At 37.9% G+C, this 19,365-nt stretch overlaps 1 long non-coding RNA gene across 1 annotated transcript in view; it reads left to right on the top strand.

The window, feature by feature from the left end:
* The window catches only part of LOC123789061 (uncharacterized), a 1,398,020-nt gene that overhangs the window by 1,230,110 nt on the left and 148,545 nt on the right, over nucleotides 1-19,365 (top strand). The window contains exon 14 of the long non-coding RNA XR_006778655.2: nucleotides 3,395-3,610. This is a non-coding gene — a long non-coding RNA (uncharacterized LOC123789061). The remainder of the gene's footprint in view (nucleotides 1-3,394; nucleotides 3,611-19,365) is intronic.

Raw genomic sequence — 19,365 nt, 5'->3', positions numbered from 1 at the left:
TTAATGCGTAGTAAGTTTATGTGACTGATTTTGGCGTTCACCTCATAAAAACAGCCGTTAGGGATTCATTCACCAAAATTCGTGGCTAATTCCTGGGGATTTAGCATCGAATGAGACAGAGGGTCAAGACAGGATGGTAAGCCTGTGGGTGCTGAAACCAGGCTGATGGTGTTTAACCTAGTTTAATTCATACATGTAAACCACTTAGAACAGCACGTAGCAGCCACTAAATATTTACTAACTGGCACATGTTGGTATATTAGATGTGTCCTGCTCTCACATGCCGTATATAGTTTAGGAGACAGAACAAGAATGCCAATTGACAGTGATAAACTGATGGGAAACTTTGTTTAAGGTCATTTGATCAACTAAAGACCTACTAATTGCAATTTTTCAGCCATTTTTAAAGAATTTCTCCATTTAGGGGCACCTGGGTGGCTCAGTCAATGAAGCGTGTGCCTTCGGCTCGGGTCATCTTCCCAGGGTCCTGGGATTGAGCCCTGCGGGGGGAGCGGGGGCTCCCTGCTCAATGGGGAATCTACTTTTCCCTCTGCCTGCCTGACGCTCCCCGCACTGCCCCCCTCCACCTCTCATGATCTCTCTCTCTGGCAAATCAATAAAAAAATCTTTTTTTAAAAAAGAATTTCACCATTTAGTTCATAAGGATATCTCAAGATTGGCCAATGACCTTCAAATGCCATTGCTTAGTACATTATGATTATCAATACTATTTATAGAAGATAAAGCAGTGTGTGATTCTGAAAGTTATGTATTTGCCGTCAAAGAGCCTGGCTGTTAATTAAGATTTCTGTGAAAAGTTGGACACTGTGTTAATCAGCTTTAACTGCTCTAAGAAACTACCACAGACTGGGTGGCCTAAACAACACACATTTATTTCTCACAGTTGTGGAGGCTGGGAAGTCCAAGACCAAGGTGCTGGCAGGTTTGGTTCCTGGTCAGGGCCCACTTCCTGACTTGTAGACAGCTTCCTTCTCAAGTGTGTATGTGTAGAGACAGAGATTGAGATCTGTCTTCCCCTTCTTAGAGGGCACCAATTCCATTATGAGGGCCCCACACTCATGGTCTAATCTAAATCCAATTACCTCCCAAATGCCCTATCTCTGAACACCATCACGTTAGGAGTTAGGGCTACAATATATGAATTGGGGGTTGGGGGCACAAACACCCAGCCCGTAACAGTCAAGTCACAAAACTTACCAACAGTTCAACTCTCGACCTGTAGTGAAGATCAACGATACCAACACTATTTCATAGGATTATGGTGAGTCTGCAATGAGATGCTCTATATAAAACCCAGTGCTCCACATCTCAGAGGTCCTTCTGTCCAGGAGCAAATAACCTATGTGCACAATAAATTTTCAGGAATACATACAGGAGGTAGAAACATCTATCTTATATTGTATTAATTTGCAGTTGAATAGATGAATAAAATTTAACCTCCTTCCTGATATTATTTCTCCACATAATTTTTGCAAGTGTACCAAGAAATTATTGTAACATCATAAGAGGGGGAGTATGTACCTGTGTTCTGAGAGTATAGTTCTAATTAGTAGATGGCAGCGGAGAGTCATTTCAGTCCTTGTTATCATTCAAACCCTGTCGGATAACATTTTAATTGCTCTTAAACATTGCCTTTCATTGGTGTTTTATTTTTCTAGTTCCAATAAATGGATCCTTTGCCTTGTGAGTCTCAGACATTTTTTAAAACATTGAAACAGGCATCCTGTGACTGTGGAGAGCCAAGAAAATATTCTCAAAAATACTTGGCCTGGCTCAGTGGCTTCTACGTGCAATCCAAACGTTCCCGCCAACAGTCGCCATCGTCCCTTAGAAGCCGCAGGCCAGGGGGAGCTTGCTGTTCGGGAAGAGAGTGTTCGTGAGTGGCAGGCAGCCTGTGGGGATGTAGGTGGGATGTTATGGGGCTCACATATGTGAAGCTCCTCCACTTTTCCTGCAAACTTCTGGAGAACAGGAACGTACCGGATGCAGACTGTTAGAAGAGACTGGATAACATTCACATGCACAGTATGCCTCTAGCAAACACTTGTTTGATCTTTGTTGAAATATTAGCCTGTGGAAATACATGTCTGCATTACCATTTTGGCTTTTTTTATACCCACCAAGAAAATCTTTAGTTTATTTGGAAGCAAAATGATGTGTTGAGAGAAGGCCAGCTCAGTCACTCAGCTTTGGGCTCCCAGCTTTTTCACTTCCAGGTTGGGTTGATTTGTCACTCAGTCTCTGCCACCCAGTTTTCATGTATGTTAAATACCCATCTTGGAGAGCTCCTGTGAAGAGAGAAAGGGAGCAGGTAGCTGGAAACCTGAGATCCGGGAAGTGCTCTAGAAAACAGTGTCTCACGATTTAGTACTATTCCGTTCAGTTTGAATTGAGCTTGTCTTTTTTTTTTTTTTTTAAAGCAAAGCTTTCTTATAAGTGAGTGAACTTTAGGCCGCAAGTAACAGAAAACCTAAATAAATGTTTTTAATAACAGACGGTGTATTATCTTAATGCAATAAGAAATCTGGAGGCATTTAATTTGGAAGTCAGATCATTCAGTAATGCAACACCATTATCAGGGGCTTGTTTTTTCTTTCCATTTTTCCACTCTGATTACTAACGTGTTCCATTTGGCACATATCCCTTTGAGACGACACCAGCCTTTAATTCCACCAAGATGTAGAAGAACAGGTTCAGTTTATGAACCTCTCCCTCTCTCTCTCTCTCTCTCTCTCTCCCTCTCTCTCAATATACCAGGAAGGAAAACCTATCCCAGAAATCCCCACAGAAGACTTCCCCTTATGTTTCATCGGTTAGGATGTGTCCTGTGCTCATGCCCAGACCAGTCATCAGAAAGGCGACTAGAATACCTATGATGTGGCCGTAATCAGCATTCATCCTTTTTTTCTGGGGGCAGGCCTCCAGTCCACTGAGGCCTCCAGGTATCTAAACAGTTGTGCAAGTTTTGTTAACAAATAAGAATGTCAATTGTTTTGGGGTAGACACCAAGGGGCAGTTGAATAGGCAACCAATAGTCCACTCTAGGTTTGATTTACATTTCAGTATTGTTCAAAATAAAGTAGCCAGTGGGAAAAGAGACGAGCTTTAACAGAAAGCAAGTGAAAGATTTGCAGAGGAAAGTTTAAACAATGGAGATGGCTAAAGCCATCCAGCTGTGAGCAAAATGTAGTGGGTTTACATATTGGTAATAGTTACAGCGATCAAAAATTAGAGATTGGAATAACTTTTTGAAGCCGGTGGTTCTCTCCTACAGGAGAAAAAAATGGACACGTTCTCTTCTGATTGGGAAAAATATAATTATGTAGAATCCATGTTTGCTGACCTAAAAATCTTCTATGTGCCTTAATTCTAGGTCTTCCAGCCCCTGCTTCATGAAAGGACAGCTGGGGAAGTCAGGATGAGGAGACTCTTGTCTCCACCCCATTCCCAAATGCCTACATGAGCGAGAGTCACAGGCTATCCAGACTTGTCTATGAGGTAAAAATGAAGCTACTGGGACTCAAACCTCAAGGAGTGCCCAAGAACTGAGGAAAGATGGGATGCCAAATGTTTGACAGATAAGTGCCTTGTAAGTAGCTCTTTCAGTATTTTTGATACTGCCCAGAAGATAATGAGACAATGTCTCCCACTTGAAAATCAAAGGGGAACATTTACTATTTAAAGGGAAAAAGTCATTGGCCAATAAAATCCATGGAATCTCTTAGCATTCTGGGTGCAGAAGAGAGGTCTGGGTTGAATTTAAGTGATGTCTTCAATGCATACAGTGCTGTTTCATAGAGGATAATGGCTGGTTGTTTTTATGCTACATGTAGGTCATGGGTGGAACTTGAGTTGTGGTAGAAGTTACAGAGAAGAATTTCTTGAGCATTTCTGCTGTTGCAAATCGGAATAAGTTGTTAGTGGAGGCTGTGTCCTCTTTCTTTGCCAGTTTCTATCACAGAATAATTTCTTATGTGCTATGGTTTAAGTATAATTCAAGAAGGTTGTGTCAGATTACATTTTAAGTTTCCTACTAGTTCTATAAGATAATTCTTGGCAATGTTAAGGCTTCTTGGGGAAGTGTTGATGTTTAGGATCCCTTCTATGAAAAGCACTGACAAAACAATAGCCAGAAATGGTTAGGTTTCTTGCATTAAAACACACTTGTAAAGGCATATGATTTCCATACCCTTGTATTATCTTTCTCATCCATTAGGCTGCTATGTCAACTGAAGTACTGGTCTATCTGTGTGTGTGTGTGTGTGTATGTGTGTGTGTGTGTGTGTAATATTTTTGGACGTAAGATAAATAGGTGCTGAGTGAAGAGGGTTGTCAGTGGAAAAATCAATGATAGTTCATGCTCAGTAATACATGAGAGGATGCTGAATGCACTGCTGACTTACTACCTTGGAAATTTCTCTATGTTCTTAGGTTATACACATTAGTTTTATTTAGTAATGAAAATCTTAAAAAATGAAAATAGAAACTGACAAATAAGAATGGAGTGTAATTCAGCTGATCTAGTTGTCAGAATTTTAGATTCAAAATACTTTTAAAGGGATGGAGGAAATAAACTTTCAGAGGGATATACTTCTTTTTTTTTTTTTTTAAGATTTTATTTATTTATTTGACAGAGAGACAGCCAGAGAGAGAGGGAACACAAGCAGGGGGAGTGGGAGAGGGAGAAGCAGGCTCCCAGCGGAGGAGCCTGATGTGGGGCTTGATCCCAGAACGCCGGGATCACGCCCTGAGCCGAAGGCAGACGCTTAACGACTGCGCCACCCAGGCGCCCCCAGAGGGATATACTTCTAACCCTTCATCTAATATTCCATTAACAGAACTCAGAAAATAATGTATTTACAGGAAGCAATCATGCTGCCCTTACATGGGTTCAAACATATTTCTTTTCTTTTTTAGTTTCATGGACAAAAGGTGGCTATATGAATAAAACTAATTAGCTACCCAGGGAAAACCACAGCCTTTCATTACAATCAAAGTTGATGGGGGCTTATCCACAGGGTTAGTATATTGCAGGCCCTGTCAGTGTTTAAAAAGGACTTGGGTAATTCTGATAATTAATATAGAAACTAGAGTTGATTTTCTACTTTGAAATTAGATATTAAATTTAAAAAGTGAGACTGGCACAGTAATGAAAAATTAGACACATAAAAGAAGTAAACAAATTATTCTGTACAGTCAGGAAAATGCTGTTTACATATTGCAATCCAGCAAGTTATGATCTGCAATTGTCATACTTTCAAAAAATTCATTGTTTAAATCTAAAGTGATCCAACTCTTAGTTTCTCTAGCCTCTGAAGTTTGTTAATAAAATGAAGCTCTAATTATAAATCCTACTATGCCCTTCGTAATTAATCCAATAATGACACCATTTATTCATTATATACCCTATGATGCTTTATTGTATATTATATTATGGAGAATTAATTTTGCTTATGGAAGAAGATCATGTTTCAAAATAGGCCAGCTCTAGTCTTTTGAACTGTGTCAACCATATTTTATGATTTTCATCAGTGTTACCTCATATGTAGAGAAAATGATATCTTCAAAACTGAGTCCTATTGAGCCTGAATACATGAAACATATAAGAGTCTGAATATATGACCTCTATGGCTAAATATTTAAAAGGCAGTTCAAGAATCAGGTATGTCTATTTTAATACCTTCTTGTCCTTACTTTAGTTTTGGAGATGAATTAGCTAGTAGTGTATAGGAGCTGCTCAGATTTTTCTGTTCTGGATGTCATATAGAGAGTTGTCTTTTCTGTCTTTATAATAAAAAGCACCTACTTCGTGCCTCTTGTGCTAGCTGCTAGAGAAGTAGAGATAAAAGGTCATTTCTGTCTCAAGCAAGTTACAGATGAGTGATGAAGACAGACATTAAACCATCACTAAGCCAGTGGCCCATACCCTGATAAGTACCATCAGAGAAGAATCTGCCCTGTGCTGCAGGAGCCCACAAAAAAGACACCCAATTCCGATTGTGGAGCTGGTGAGGCTGGGGTGGATTTGTTGGTGGGGGGAGGTTAGTAATGTAAACTTGCTAAAATCCTTTCTCTGGCTTCTAACTGCATGTGGTCTAATGTTCTAAACCTCTTAGGTGGCCCCCATCTGGTGCATCCCTGCTTGGCCAGCCCTCTCTCGGTTTCTCTAATACACTGAGCTCTTTCCTATCTCGGGACTTCTGCACATGTTGCTCCCTGCTCAGAGGAAGGTCTTTGCCTATTCTGCCAGCTTCATGCCCAACCAGGCTTTAAGTTTCAGCTTAAATGGGACTTTTTCAAAGAGGCTTTCTCTGTCTCTTGGATTTATATTAGCTTCCCTCACCCTAGTACTTACTCTGTGACTCTCCTGAGCATTTAGCACAGGTTATAATTATGTATCTTTTGCCTAGAGCCGTGCTGTCCAATATGGTAGCCAGTAGCCACATGAGCTTGAATACTTGGAATGTGGCTCATCCGAATTGAGATGTACTGTTAGTAGAAAAGACACTTTAACTACTTAGTACAAAAAATAACATAAAATATATCATTAATAATACTGATTACAGATTGAAATGATGTTATTTCGGATATAGTACATTAAATAAAATGCATTATTAAATTAATGTTGCCTGCCTGAGTTTGTTGGTTTTTATTTAAAACTAGAAAATTTAAATATGGTCTTTTCTTGTTCTTTGCACATCTGCCATGGGAATCCTTTCTCATCCTTTGGTTTTCATCTTGAATCATTTCTTCAGGGAAGATTTCCCTGTAGGACCACCGTGACCACAGGTGCTTCTGTGCAGTGCCCCTCCACTAGCCCGTTTTGTTTTGTTTTGTTTTGTTTTCCTGCAGAACATTTCCATCTATGTGACTGTTCATCTATGTTGCTTCTGCTAAACTCTCAGCATCACATGTGTCTGTTTTCCTCACCAAGTATTCTCTGGCACATTGTAGGTACTCAGTATATACTTGCAGAAAGAAGGAAGCGGTTGAGTAAATGAGTCTGGAGCTTGGGAGGCAGGTTGCAGCTGTAAATTCCCATTCACACTTGAATAGCATCTTCCTGGGCCAGACCTGAGTACGATACTCTGTATCCCCTTGCAGCACCAGTCTGCATGATTACCTGCACATCCAAAACAACCCTCCGGTGGGGTAGGAGTGTTAGGACTCACTTCCCTTCCCTGGAGCCCCACCCAGATACCCACTCTTTCTTTCCAGCTTGATTTTCTGATGAACGGAGCTGACTTTTGCACATATTACATGTTTTGAGCAAGAAAAACAGGTGATTTGGCAGCTTTAGTGAAGTATGAAATCGAATACTTTGGCATCTTAAGCATCTCAAGTTTGAATTTGTTTTGTCCTTTTCATTTTCACATAATTTCACAAACAAATATGTCAGTAGACTCAAGAATCCAGCTATGCAGAAAGTTCACGTTAGAAGAATCAGCATTCAAAATGCTAGAATGTAGAAATATAGTCAAAGTAGACCCTACATTTTATCAACAATCACTTATATAATTTTTCTATTAACTATTCAATGAAATTTCAATCCTCAAGCTGACTCTTAGAATGAGTTGCATTTATTTCGAGTTCTGTGATGTTTAATTTGGTTAGGGTTGTCTTTAAATATGAAGCAGCTGGTTTTGAAATCTGAATTTGTTTAATACTCAACAACCAAACTGAAGAGGCAACTGCTGTTTGCTATGCATGGGATATCTATACTCAATGATAAATCTTGGTTTAAACTTTAATGTGACACTTCATAAATAAATAGGGAAAACTGCATAATTATCCCAAACACGTGTATTCGCCTGAGCAATAGTTTAACACATGCAACCTGGCTGCAATCTGTAGGAAGAATATCCCTTAAATTTCAATGTGGCATCCCATGGATGGAAAAGTAACCATTGGAATGTTGTTAAGATTGTAGTTTTCCCCTGTTGTTTGGCAAACAATTCTAATTAGGTCAATGGTAATCTCGGGTACAAATTATCTACAAAAAAGGGAAACTGAAGATCCTATATTTAACTCACCTAAAAGTAGTGCCTTTTGAAAGGTGGGCGAGACTGGGTGTGTGGATGATCCAACATGTTCTTTTCTTTTCAAAAGAGAAAGAAAAAAAGTATTACTACATTAATGATTATTCACTATTATCATAAACAATGTGGCATAATGGTAAGATTATTTTTTTTTACACTGCCCAAATCATCTTTGTTCCATAGAATCTCTTATTTTCATCTCTCCATACCTCTCTCTCTTCTGACAACAGAATGAATGCCCCAGCTCTCGAGGTGGGTATTGACCTGGCTGGGGATGGGCAGGGTGGAGTCTATTCCGAATTCTTCAGCATTAGCCCATGTGAATGATCCAAGCAATGGGCAGGTGATCCAAACTGGGGCAATCTGATCCCAGTGTGGGGACTTTTCAAGGTCTTTGTGCATGGAGAGGCTTTCTTCTTCTCTAGTCATAAACTCTAGGGGTAAGAACCAGATAAACCTAGGGCTATGTCTTTTGCCACATGGAAAAGAAGATTAGAGGAAAGGAGGCTGATGGGAAGACTCAAGAGGTAGAACATCAAAGCAAAGAGGTCTCAGTCCTTGGTTCCAGGCCCGGAAGTCATGACCACTTCTGCCTTTTCAGCAGGTGGGTTACATGAGCCAATAAAGTTCCCATTGTCCACGTTAGTTGGTTCACTCGGGGATTTGGTCACTTGAAACAGGAAAAGTCATGACCGATAGGTCCATTAATAAAATAATAAAGTGAGCACTACTTTCTGTATCCTTAAATCCAAATACATATAACACGACTTTCACCATCACTCTGCTTCCTTCAAATAAGTTGACTATTCCTAAAAAACAAAAGCAAAAACAACCTTCCACAAGACTTCAGTGAAGTGCTCAAATAATTGTTGCCATTCCTAATTATGAGTATTTTAATTTAAAAAACAGCATTTTAAAACAGCGTTTTATTCAACCTAATTTCTAAAAAGGACCTCCCTAGCAGGCAATTAGGACTGTCAAAGATAAATATTAAACTGTTGATGTAAAGTGGAATTTACATCTGAATATTCTGCTGTGAATTGCCAGAAGCATTTGTCATGATGTTTTTCAAATCCTATCACCCGGAAGCAGCAGTGTCATCTGTCTTTGCTTGTAGCGATTTCCATGCAGCAACATTAAGAACAAACTTAATTGACAGTCAGTAGGAACCCAAGAGCAGCACGCATGATCAATTATCTAAATATGCTGGTGGTTACCAAAGAGAATGGAGTTCATGAATCTCATATAACAAGGTTTTTATGTAAAGAGATTTTTGTTCTTGGGTGGCATAGATCTATCCCCTGAACCTGAGTTATTTTTATTTCAAATATATATTAAATGGAAGTTCAATAACCTTTCCCCCATTTGGAACCTTGAGAACCTTACCAGTCTGCAAACTAATCCTGAACGGATTATCAATATTAAGAGTGATAGATCGTTCCTATCTGTCAGCTCTTTTCTGAGGATTACTCTTTTGATGGAAGATTCCTGAAGGCCCCATCCTTCAACCATTTGCACAGGTTTTGTCACTGTACCGTGACAATTACATCTTGGGAAAGGGAAAGGACTCCGTGGAGATTGGATTCTGCCATCATTTGTTCAAGATTCAAAATGATTGGATACCAAGTCTTTGCTTTAGGAAGTCATTTGTAAAAGATCATTTGTTTTATCAAAGTGGGTCATTTGAAAAAAAAATGGTTGATACATTGAGAAGAGCTTGTATTTTATACGTGAAGAATCCTGAATATTCAGCTGTATACTGTGGTCGAGAAGGCAGGCTTTTGGGGTTAAGAATCAGACAGCTTTGGGTTTGAATCTCTGCCTTTTGCTGGCTGTGTAACCTTAGGCAAGTTTCCTAATGGTTAAATCTCTTCATTTGTAATTGAGCAATGGGAGTATTTCCCTCATAGGATTGTTCTGAGATAATGTTCGATAACAAGATAATGTTTGGAAAGGGCTTAGCACAGAACTGAGCACAGAGTAAACAAACATTGAATACTTTGTGTTTAAGAATCTTTTCATGTTTTTTTTTTTTCCCTCCAACATTAAGTCTAGATTGATATATGTGTACTGATGAGAACTGGTTCTTATGAAGTGTTAAAAGTCTTTTTGAACATGCAAATTTTATAAAATCCGACAACAGTTTAGCAAGGCTTAATTTGTATAGTATACATCACAGTAAAGCTTCCTCTTTTCATTATCCTTTTTTTGGCAAGGTCCCAGAGATGGCTACCAACTATCCAGAATGTCTGACCACAGTCTGGCGAAATTATTGCTTGATGCACAGTGTACATCTTTATTATATTTTTAAATGTATTATTTTATTCTAAATATTTCTATCTCCTTATGTACCTATGTTCTCATGAATTATTATACCTATTATATGTTAGGCACTGTGGTAGGTATTATGGCGTGGATGTGGTCCCAAAGAGTTTACAATCTGTGAGAGTTGTTGAGTCAGGCGCATGTAACTAGAGAAGTCGGTAGGAGAGAAATGAAAGTGGTGTGGAAGTTTAAGAGCAGCAGAAAATTACCCCCAGCTGTGGGTATGAGAGAATGATTCATTCTTCTGGAGCAGTATTCCTCAATCCTGTCTGAACATTTGAATCATCTGGAGGGGTTTAAAAACCACTACACCAACAAAATAATATCTGTGCCCTCCCCCCAACCAATGAAATGAGAATCTCTGGGAATGGATCCCAGGCAGGGGTAATTTTAAAAATCTCCCCAGATGACTATAATATCTAACTACTTTTGAGAACAACTGTCCTAGAAGTAGAAGCAATAGCTTACCTGATTCAAATAGGGGTAGGTGGGAATTCCAGGTGGAAACATTCATGCCCACAAATCAACAACAAGAGGTGAAGCAGAGCGTGGAGGAGAATGGTGACATGGTCTGGTTGGAGTATAAGGAATGTTCATGCTTTAAGGCGGTGTTTATTGGGAACAGATTATAGGGAGATATAAATTCAGTATAAAGGCATTTCGCTGTTATCTGCAAGACAACAAAGAACTATAGTGGCATTGCCAGATCTGTGCTTCAGAGACAGCATGGGAGTGATGTACGGTATCTGTCATCCTGCTGATCATCTGTTTGATTCGCTTCATTCTCATCTTCTTCCTGGTAGAAACACGACCGCATTGAGGTATCCAGGCACGACTTGAGGGACTACCTGCCTTCCCCTCCTGGAATGGATTTTTGCTAACAGGTGATGCATAGCCTTCATCTGGCTACTCCTTAGACTCCATAGGCAGACTTGGGAGTGAAACTGACCCAGTCAGATGGGAGGGAAGGTTTTATATTCCAGTGGGACCATGGTTTCTCCCTCCTGCTGCAACAAGGAATATTGTCTTAACTTTCATATGAAACGTCTGATGACCATGAAAAAGTAAACTTAGGATGAAACAGTAGAGCACAGAGGACAAAAGAATCTGAGTCCTTGTTGATATCACTGGGCTACTGATTCGATTCCCTTCCACTCTTTATCCCTCTCCACACCGCTCCCGGAACTGCAGTTATGCAAGATCATAATTTGCTTATGGTTTAAATAATTTGAGACACAGTTTCTGTTAAACAGCCAGAATCACCCTTCCTGATTCAAGGGATTTGGGGTAGAGAGTAATAACGGGCTCAGGGTTTAAAACTGACTAGAAGGATAGTGCCATTAACAGAAATAAAAATGTTGGGAAGAGGAGGAAATATAATTTCTTGGATTTGAGGGGCAACTGGGAAGTAGACACAAACGTTCAGGAATTCTGATGTTCAAAAGACAGGATGAAACTAAAGATACATATGTGAGACTCATCTGTATACATACGTGGAAATTTTTTTTTTTAAAGATTTTTTTTATTTATTTGACAGAGATAGAGACAGTCAGCGAGAGAGGGAACACAAGCAGGGGGAGTGGGAGAGGAAGAAGCAGGCTCATAGCGGAGGAGCCTGATGTGGGGCTCGATCCCACAACGCCGGGATCACGCCCTGAGCCGAAGGCAGACGCTTAACTGCTGTGCCACCCAGGCGCCCCATACGTGGAATTTTAAAAGGCAAGGGAGAATCCCAAAATAGAGATTGGAATAGCCTAACCTTACCTATCTGAGTCTACAAATTCAATCCACATTTGCATTTATGTCCCTGTTAGAGGGGTTTATCTCTTTCTCTCCTGCCTAAGTAGGAACTTAACTGGGAATCGCTATGCTAATGATTTCCAAAAATTTCTAAATGGGGAATCACAGAGAAAGCCATGTGTTCTCACCACAGAAGCTTAGGTGCTAGAGTGGTCCTAATTCTGCAACGTGAGAGTCGTTCTTTATCAATCTTCTGCTGTGCTTTGGCATTTGGACCTTGATGCACTTTTGTAGAGCCCAGAGGTTGAAAGAATAGGAGTCCTTTTTGAGACTTAAGGTACAGCCTTAGGAAATGACTTTTAAGTTTTGTTTCTGTGGCCCGGTATTGAGCTTGATTTCACCTTCAAGAAAAATTCTACCACTAAATCTGAAACCCTTTTTTCTTTAATTGAAAAATGGAGGGTTTTGTTGTTGTTGTTGTTGTTATGTTATGTTAGTCACCATACAGTACATCATTAGTTTTAGATGTAGTGTTCCATGATTCATTGTTTACGTATAACATCCAGTGCTCCACGCAATAGGTGCCCTCCTTAATACCCTTCATCAGGGACAAAGGAAAAAAAAAAGGAAAATGGAGTTTGTATAACTCTCATACAGTTCATTCACATTGACTAATCATGGGTGCATTTTAAATAACGTGAAACCAAACTCACTGGTAATGCTGGAACTCAGACTATAGACCACGATTCCAGCTCTGAAATGATTATATGGTCTTAAATATGAAACTGCATTTATCCCTATATATAAATACCAATTTCATTCACCTTGAATTCAGCTGCTTTTTGGCTGCTAACACCTAGGGGAAAATGTGGCCTTTTGGTTTGTAAAACACAAACATTCTAGTTTGTTTTTTAGTCATGGATATGTTATCTCAATTATTTAAATACAGAAAGTATGCACAGCAATAATCCTTTTTCTGAGGATTTTTCTGTGATCACTGAATGAATCTGGCTTATACGTGAATCTAATGAAGAGCTACTTGCAATTCAGTGTGTTTTTTACACCTACGGGGAAGAAAACTGCTTGTATGCTCATATACTTAGATCCTATGGATACCTTGTCCCCACAATACCAAAAACTGCAGCCAGTTCTACCAGAACTTGATTCTTCAGCTAGAGAATGATTTTTCTTAAAAAAAAAAAAAAAAAAAGATACATACACACACACGCACACACATACATATATGATATACTTGGGACCTATTATACCTGAGATCATTGTCAGTCTTCCTTACCTGAGACTTAGAAATCTCAGTTAAACTCTTTCTAAGGAAAGTAGTGAGAACTAAGAAATGCACAAGTATGAGGAAGGGGAAATAGACCTGGAGAAAGGGTCTATGCTTGGTAAACCAATGGGCAAAGAATTTCAAATTCTTTTATTTCACTTAAGACTGGTCTTGAATATGTTCTATTGAAGCATGATTTTCGACTGTGAATAACGTCTACATCGACAATAGCAGTTGAAATTTAAAAATAATTGTTGTCTTAATAGCTGATACCAGATTTCTCTTAAGGGGGAATTATGTTTCTTAGAAAAATTCCTTGATCAGTGCCTATGCTAGAAGGCAGGCCCACAGACCTGGACATGGGTGAGTCTCAAGTCTTCTGAGGGGAGAACTGAATTGCTCTGCCTATCAAAAGGAGAAGTTTTTGGAGTTCTTAGAACTGTTTAACGAGAAGGGATCATGAAGTAGAGAATACGTGAGTATGATGGCTTTATAGTCTGTAATATAATCAGTCTGTTGACCTCCAGTTCTCCAGTAAGATCTAAACTCATGTATGTATGGATTTAGTGGAAACCAGTGATGGGACCTTCATGTCTGGGGAGATGTTGTATAAATAGAAATACCACCTCCATTTTTAGGAGTTCAGAAGTCCAAACAGCCCATAAACATGGGTACTCCAAGGGAGTTTGCTGAAGTTCTGAATCTGTATCAGCTAGGGAAATGGGGAAGAAGTGTGCTGGAGCTTGAATTCAAATGACTGGGGTCAGAGTGGCAGGGAGGACCCAGTCTCCCTCTGGGATTCACTGCTGCCAGGTTATGACTGTCTCAGCCACTCGTTCTACACAGTGTAACTGGGAGAAAGACAAAGGAAAGAAAGGAAAAGAAAGTGAAACATAGATTTGAATCTAAATGAGCTGAGGTGTCAAGGACTAATGTGGGCAGTTGAGGACTGAAAATCAATACATGAGTCAAGGTTGTCGTCACAGGCTCTCTTCTGAATTCAAGAGTACTAGCCTTAATTCTCAGCTTCTCATTCTTTTCACATTTCACTGCATGCCTTTTCCCTATCACAAATCACTGGCTTGTTAGTTGATCTTGTGGGTTTTTTGAAACTAATAGTAACCATGTCAACAGTAATACTTCATTTTGTACAGATAACTGTATACCGTTTGCAGAACTTTTTACAGTCATCTCGTTTGATCTCTACAGTAACTTTGAGGAATACATAGGGCTTATCATTATTGTCCTTTACAAATAAAGTAAATTCCAGAAAGGTCAACTACTCACTCTCAGTCACACTATTAGCAAGGGATGAAGTTTTGTTGTTGTTTTTTAGTACCTTTATTGAGGTGCTATTAACATACAATAAATTATATCTATTAAAACATACAATCTGATAAATTTTAACATGTGTATACACCAGTGGAAAAATCACCTCAATCAAAATGGTGAATATATCCATTTCCCTCAGAAGTTTCCTTATTCAACATTGTAATATCTCTCTCAACCCTCCCACACCACCTTACTGCCCATCTCCAGGCAACCAATGATCTGATTTCTGTCACTCTATGTTAATTTGAATTTCCCACAATTTTATGTAAATGGAATCATACAGTATATATACTTTCTTTTTCTGTCTTTATCTCTCAATATAATCATTTTGAGATTCAGGTTTAGCGAATAGTAACAGTTGATTTTTTTTTTAAATTGCTGAATTGTATTCCATTGTGTGACTATACCACAGTTTATCTGTCCACTCACCTGTGGAAGTAACTTTTGGTGGCTTGTGATTTTTTTGTTATTCCAAATCTGCTATGGATATTTGTGTTTATGTTTGCATATGGACACATGCTTTCCTTTCTCTTAGGTACATGCCTATTAGTGGAATGACTGGATTATATAGTGGGTATATATTTAAATTTTAAGAAACTCTAAAACTATTTTCTAAAGTGGTTGTACTATTGTACATTCTCACTAGCAGTGTATGAGACTGCCAGTTGTTCCACATTCTTGCCAAAACTTCTCATAGTTAATCTTTTTAATTTTACCCACTCTAGTCTATGCATCATTGAATCTCATTGTGGTTCTAATTAGCATTTCCCTAATGACAAATGATGTTGAACATTTTTTGATGTGCATAACTGCCATCCACGTATCTCTTTTGTTGAGATGTCTGTTGAAATCTGTTGCCTATATTTAAATTAGGTTTTCAGTCATTGTTACTATTGAGTTGTCGAAGTTCTTTATATCTTTTATATACAGATCCTGTGGTGAATATTTATTTTGTAATTATTTTCTCCCAGCCTGTGGCTTGCATTTTCATTTTCTTAACAGTGATTTTTAAAACACAGAAGTTTTTAATTTTGATTAAGTCCAATTTACCAATTTCATTCTTGTGGATCATGCTTTTCATATTGTATCCAAGAAAGTTTTCCGAAAGTTATGATATTTTCTCCTGAAAGTTTTATTATTCTAGGTATTGCATTTTGGTCTATTGTCTGTTTCTGAGTTAATAATTTTTTATATGGTGTGAGGAAAGGATTGACATGTTTTTTTTTCCTCCTTCACTGAATTTTCAACAGTTCCAGTATCTTTTCCTGAAAAGACCATCCTTTCATACTTTCTACACTAAATTGCCTTTGCTATACTGCCAGTTTAATAGTTCTTAGGCCCAGAGTAGGAAATGAAAGCTTGAAAATCTATGATTCAAGACTCTTAGGTTGAAGGCTTTTAAATGATTTTTCCATTTTGTAAGTCTCTTTAGTGAAAGACCAGGGTTCTCCTGTCAACGTTTATTATAGTCGCCACTTTGGGGCACAGTGTCCAAGGCACTTGTGAGTAACTGAGCTAATTAAAGTGTCTATTTCCTCCTAAGCACATGCCAAATGTTCATCTGTCAGTCAGACTGATCCAGGAGACATTGCGACCTCAACTGAGGAAGCCCTATCATTATATACAGAAAGGACTCATGGAGATAATCACTGTCAAAGAAGTCAAAGGAGAATATATAAATGGGACAATGTAATACTTGATCTGATCCAAAGCAATTAATATAATTTTCTGTTTAAGTTAAATTTGCTGATATGACACTGGTGCAGAGTTTGATTCATGAGGATTTGATTTAAATCCTAATTTTTTAAAAAGAGGAAATTAATCCAGAAAAGAATAAAATTTAAAAATATCTCATGATAGATTTGTTCAACACTGTTAATTATTATTAATATAACAAGGGTAATTATATAACTGGTAATACAGTGGTCATTAATATGCTGATACTAAGATCCATCATATGTCAACTTTATATTTGAAAAGGGTTCATTGACTGAGACCTTGGTTATTGGTCATTTATTATTTCTCATTTGTAGTTGAGGAATGGCTCACTTTAGTTTAACCTACATAATCAAAAAAACTGTTTTAGTACTTACATAGTGAATAAGAAGTAATGTGTTCTCAGTATTTTATGACACTGTTGTTTCTGTGTCTCTGAGAAAGACATTTTCTTTTGAAAACCAGAAATATATCTTCCTGAAGTAACTTGAAAACCTATTCCCGGTGAAATATGCAAGAACATCAAAAAATCACAGGGATCTGTTACCCAGGTATACCTTCTCCTTCATCCCTCGGGGCATTTGTGGCTGCTTTTCCTATACAGAGGGACGATTTTGTAATCATGACCAAGGGTTGGTTCAAGATTTGATTAAAGTTACCTAAATAGTCTTCATTTGGAGAATAGCTACAAGTCCCTTATGGGCAGAGGCCAAGTCTAACTTACTTGATGTCTTCAATGGCTACAATGTTGCCTGACAGAACAGGGGCTTGGTCAACATTTATTGAAAAATGTGGACAAATATCACAGAAATTTTTAACTGACTATGACTAGATTAGTCTTAATATAAGATGATACAGAATGGTATTAGATTTAAATAATTTATGTATGCTTATATATTTGAATTTTAGAAGTGGCAATTCAATATTATTATTTAATAAAATCCTACTTTCAAATGTATTGAGTAAGAATTTTTTATCATCCAGAACATGTACTTTGAGTAGTTGGTTTACAGAAAAGCATGAATAGTCATATCATTAATAAATAAATCTGGTTAGCTCTGAGACAGCTGTTCTCTCTTTAGCCTTGCAGTGCTTTTCAGTCAAATAAATAGAATGCTTGACTAAAACTAAGCTTAAACAATAGGAATGCTTTCATTATATAATAAGAAATCCAATTGCTAGCAATGGTTGGACTCAAAAATTTTACAGCTCTGACTTAGCTTCCCTGTGAGTCTCTAGCCTTTTCTTATGGCTGCTTTCAATGTCATATCCTCACAAACCTATGTTCGATGCAGGAACCAGGGATTGGCAAAAGGTGAAGCTTCTTCCCCATTTTCCTCTTATACAAGAAGGGAACATCTTCATAAAAGCTCTTTTCACTCTTTCGGTCTACACCTGTTTTATATCACATCGGCTAGAACCAGGTTGCAAGCTCCCTCCCTTCCCACATTAATTCAGGGGCTGTACTCACTAACTCTGAGTGTTCTCCCTTACTTAACAAAATGGAGACTTATTAGTAAGGAATAGGTGGTGTTACATGGCTTTTAAATAATCAACAGCATCTCTCCCTTAATTACATATTACTGAATGCTGTTTGTTAACACTGGAGAGGCTAGCAAATTTGGGAAATAAGTCATAACTGATTTGTAAATTCTAGAATTCTTTTAGGTACTTTGCTATAAGGTAGTCAGCAAACTCATAAAAAAAGATTTTCAGAGTCATTTCATCCCCCATCCCTATCTGTAGATTTAGTTATCTTCCACCATATCCTAATCCCTACCAAATATATATACTTTCCATCTTTCTATCCTTTCAATTTAAGTATACTTTAATATTTCATACCCAGCTTCCTAGAAACTTGTAGGAACTTTTTCATTTGTCTCTGGAATTCAGAAATTTCACACTGATATGCCTGGGAGAAGGTTTATTTATTTATATTTATTTTTAGTAGTAATTGTATTGAGATAATTATAGGTTTCAGACACAGCTGTAAGAAATAATACAGAGATTCTGGATACTCTGTATAACTTTTACTCAGTTTCAAATGCTAACATTTTGCAAAATAATAATAAAATATCATAACCAGAATATTGACACTGATACAACCCATTGATATAATTCAAAATTCCCTAGTCTTATTTATATTTCATTTGTGTGTATATATGTGTATTTAGCTCTATAAAATTTTATCACATGGTTATATTTGTGTATCCATCAGCACAGTAAAGATACTGAATGTATCATCTATCTTTGGAGAAACGTCTACTTAGGTTCTTTACTCATTTTTTAAATTGGGTTATTTGTCGTTTTTTTTAAAGATATATTTATTTTAGAGGGAGAGAGAGTGGGGGAGGGGCAGCGGGAGATGGAGAGAGAGAATCCCTAGCAGACTCCCCACTGAGTGAGGAACCTAACACTGGCTGGATCCTTTGACCCTGAGATCATGACCGGATCCAAAATCAAGAGTCAGATGCTTAACCAACTGAGCCACCCAGATGCCCCAGGTTATTTTATTATGATGATTATTGAATTCTACGTGTTTTCATATATTCTAGCAACAAGTTCCTTACCAGATATATGATTTTCAAATATTTTCAGTGGGTTAAAATTTCACCTTCTTTTTACTTTCTTGATGTTTCCTTCTGAAGCACAAAAGTTTTTAACTTTGATGAAACCCATTTATCTATTTTTTCTCTGGTTGCCATGCTTTTGGTGTTATACTGAAGAAACCATTGCTTAATCCAAGGTCAAGAAAATTTATACATGTTTTCTTCTAAGACTTCTATAGTTTTAGCTTTTACATCTAGGACTTTGATTCATTTTGAATTAATTTTTTGTATGTGGCTTAAGGTAGGAGTCCAAATTCATTCTTTTGTTTTACCAGCACCATTAGTTCTAAAGACTGTC

The sequence above is a fragment of the Ursus americanus genome, chromosome 3 (assembly GCF_024610735.1).
Source record: "Ursus americanus isolate L20-20 chromosome 3, mUrsAme1.1.p, whole genome shotgun sequence".
Classification (NCBI taxonomy): Eukaryota; Metazoa; Chordata; class Mammalia; order Carnivora; family Ursidae; genus Ursus; species Ursus americanus.
Note: the sequence above shows the minus strand (reverse complement) of the source record. Positions and strands in the feature narration are given on the sequence as shown.